The 3,882-nt window shown below is 43.0% G+C and overlaps 1 long non-coding RNA gene across 1 annotated transcript; it reads left to right on the top strand.

Moving 5' to 3' along the window:
- The first annotated feature begins 668 nt into the window (after positions 1-668).
- LOC132894916 (uncharacterized) lies at positions 669-1,016 on the top strand. The gene is made up of 3 exons (XR_009655691.1): positions 669-750; positions 860-886; positions 989-1,016. It is a non-coding gene; the product is annotated as an uncharacterized LOC132894916 (long non-coding RNA).
- The last annotated feature ends 2,866 nt before the right edge of the window (positions 1,017-3,882 follow it).

The following is a 3,882-nucleotide window of genomic DNA, read 5'->3' as shown; positions in this document are numbered from 1 at the left end:
CTATTAATGTTGTACGCGAGTGGGCGGTGAGTTTTTTTTTTTAACAATATTGTATCAACTCAATGTCTGATATAATAGCATTTGATGTTTTTATATGTTTTTATGAGTTTAAGTTTTTTAAGTTATATTTCTCTTTATTTACTTCAGAGGAGTGAAGGGAAGACTCTATTGTATGGAGTGCCAGATAAAATATGTCCGGCTGGACAAATATTTCCTCCAGTCACACAAGAACTGGATGGTGAGCTTTTTGCACAGATATTTGCACACACATAAGAAACATGACATTGAGACATTGAGCTTTTTAAAAATATATAATTGTACACAAAAGAATTCTGACAAGATGAGACAACAATTCTGTTTAAATCACTACACACTTATTACCATTCTTTATTAGGCTGAACAACGGAAGGACATGTACAACCTGGGGATACAAAAAAAAGCACTTGATGGCCTCAGGGCTCTGAGGTTGACTTTCTCGGTTCTTCCAATGGTCAGCCAGCTGGACATCACAGAAGAAGATCTCAGGGAGGTGCCAGCTGACCCAATCCCGCCCGCCTCCCCTGATGCCCCCGCTGGTCCTGCCGCCTCCCCCGATGCCCCGGCCGAAAGACAGAGAGATAAGGAAATACTAACTTCAAACTTTAACACGTCTCACTTTGTATTTCCCAAAGAAAAAAATATTGGCAACAAAAAGACGCTTGGGGGTCCTCATATCCCCCCTCACCCCAAGGCGGATTGGTCGATGGACAGGTAAGGAACTGTACTTTATATGCCAATGCCAATACTTTAAAGAAATCGCTGTACATAATGCACATTTACAAATAATTTTAAAATTGATATTACCCTTTTGTCAAAATAGGCCTGAGAACGCCATCTAAAAGAAGAGGTGAGATATATATATATCAAAGAATATAAAGAAATGTTTCCAAAATGTAGACATCCTATTATTATTGCTTATTGTGTTTTTTTTTTCACTCTCTCAACACAGCCCAGGGCTTCAACCTCCTCCCCCTCAGGAGGAAGGGGCTCATGATGCCCTCCCCCCAAAAAATAAGACCCCTTTTGTCCCCATCCCTTATTGAGTCCCCCCCCCACTCAAACCTCCCCTCCACCCAGAAGCTCCACCCTGAGCGTCTCCAGCTTCATCTGCACAAAGGAGATGAACCCCTCTCAATATTCAGTTTAATTTTTTTATTGTACTTTCTTTCCTTATAGTTACTGATGTTCTTAATGTTCTTAATTTTTTAATGTTTTAACGGTTCCAACAGAAAAAAAAACAAACAAACCCATCCATGATGTAGGATTGTGTGGGGAAAAACAAAACAAAACAAAAAAAAACACATTGTGTTAACAAAAAAAAGTGTGTTGTGTGGCAAAAAACCCCCAAAAATCACCAAAAAAAAAACCCACCTTAAGTGGACCAAAAAAAAACAACCCCAACGTGAACTCTACCTTGACGTGGTGTTGGGGCTTACGAGCCTAGGCTCAAACTAAAAGAGTTCAATATCAAATTTAATTGTTCATGTCTCCAAAACAGGTACCAATACACTCCAAATGGCCTGAAACATGCTCCTAACAACTTTCCCCAGGAGGATTTAGGGCTGTGGGAGAACAAGCCCGAAGTGTCCCCATGACCTTCTGTTCCATACTGTTCTATTAAAAGTGTGTTTTGAAATGTTTGATGTTATTGTATTTCTTTAAAGTTCTCATCTCATCTCATTATCTCTAGCCGCTTTATCCTTCTACAGGGTCGCAGGCAAGCTAGAGCCTATCCCAGCTGACTACGGGCGAAAGGCAGGGTACACCCTGGACAAGTCGCCAGGTCATCACAGGGCTGACACATAGACTCAGACAACCATTCACACCTACAGTCAATTTAGCGTCACCAGTTAACCTAACCTGCATGTCTTTGGACTGTGGGGGAAACCGGAGCACCCGGAGGAAACCCACGCGGACACGGGGAGAACATGCAAACTCCACACAGAAAGGCCCTCGCCGGCCCCGGGGCTCGAACCCAGGACCTTCTTGCTGTGAGGCGACAGCGCTACACCACTACACCACCGTGCCGCCCTTCTTTAAAGTTTTTTGGCTTATTAAAGATATGGAAGTGCATTAAAGTTATTGAATTGCAATAAAACGTTTTTTGGTGTCCAGGTTCCAGATATCAAGTCACAACCCTAATTTGCTCCAGATATCAAGTCTCAATTCCAGATATCAAGTCTCAATTCCATATATCTAGTCTCGATATCTGGAATTGAGACTTGATATCTGGAATTGAGACTTGATATCTGGAATTGAGACTTGATATATGGAATTCAGACTTGATATCTGGAATTGAGACTTGATATATGGAATTCAGACTTCTCATCTCATTATCTCTAGCCGCTTTATCCTTCTACAGGGTCGCAGGCAAGCTGGAGCCTATCCCAGCTGACTACGGGCGAAAGGCAGGGTACACCCTGGACAAGTCGCCAGGTCATCACAGGGCTGACACATAGACACAGACAACCATTCACACTCACATTCACACCTACGGTCAATTTAGAGTCACCAGTTAACCTAACCTGCATGTCTTTGGACTGTGGGGGAAACCGGAGCACCCGGAGGAAACCCACACGGACACGGGGAGAACATGTAAACTCCACACAGAAAGGCCCTCGCCGGCCCCGGGGCTCGAACCCAGGACCTTCTTGCTGTGAGGCGACAGCGCTAACCACTACACCACCGTGCCGCCCGGAATTCAGACTTGATATCTGGAATTAAGTCCGTTCCAGATATCAAGTCTCAATTCCAGATATCACGTCTAGTGTAATAGCACTGGCATTTGATAGAGGAGCCCAGTCTGTACGACCCTGTGGTGAAAGTTTCCTCCAATGTCTTTCAGGGAGCGAGATATAAGGGTTTTTCCTGATAAAGTTGTCTGTTTTCCAAAGAAAAGAGTGTGGTGAAGTGTCTTATGGTCTGGTGGCACATGTCAGCACATCAGAATTGAGTTTGGAGCAAGTTCCAAAAAACTAGTCTGGAACACAGAAACCGATCCTGGGGGTGTGTGGCTTAGGGCCAGGGTTGGTGCCCCAGCCTATCAGAATTGAGTTTGGAGCAAGTTCCAAAAAACTAGTCTGGAACCCAGAAACTGAGTCTGGGGGGGTGTGGCTTAGGGCCAGGGTTGGTGCCCCAGCCTATCAGAATTGAGTTTGGAGCAAGTTCCAAAAAAGCAGTCTGAAATTCCACAAACTAGTCTGTGACAATGGCCACCCGGTGGTAGGGTACTATATTGCAACAAAATTAGTGGAAATTAGGCTTAAGGGGTTTTATTGCGGTATAAAATCGTAGGAAGGTCGAAAATTTATTTCAAAGGTGTCAAAAAATTTGTAATAACCTTCTACACAATCTCCAAAAGTGACCTATGCCACAGGATTATTATTTAATAGCTTTTTTAAATTTGGGACTTGATTTGTGTAATCGAATTCCACCTAGGCAGTTTTTCCTCCTTCATTTTCCTAATTAGGGGAGGGACATGGCAAAGCTTTCCGCGAGGAGACTGGTGATTGGTGAAAGCTGCCGGATATTTTCTTTGATTGACAGCTCGTTTCAAATAGACAGGCAGCGGTGAATTTCAGTTCAGTCCCATGCGGATTCGCAAGTGGTGTGGTGTGTTGTAAGAGATCAGCTACATTTCGATTTCATTCATTACATACGGTTTCTACCAGCTTTTTTAGTTTGTATATATTTTCATTGTAAATAAAGTGTAAATATAGTGTTGTCAAGTTTGCTATCTTAGTTCCAGAAATTTCGTTTATTTGAGTGACTGAACTTGAACTTGAGGGGGCTAGTCAGCTAGCAAGAAAGCTGTGCACGGATGTCAAGCATTGTTGATTTAAT

Source organism: Neoarius graeffei, chromosome 12 (genome assembly GCF_027579695.1).
Source record: "Neoarius graeffei isolate fNeoGra1 chromosome 12, fNeoGra1.pri, whole genome shotgun sequence".
Taxonomy (NCBI): Eukaryota; Metazoa; Chordata; class Actinopteri; order Siluriformes; family Ariidae; genus Neoarius; species Neoarius graeffei.
Note: the sequence above shows the minus strand (reverse complement) of the source record. Positions and strands in the feature narration are given on the sequence as shown.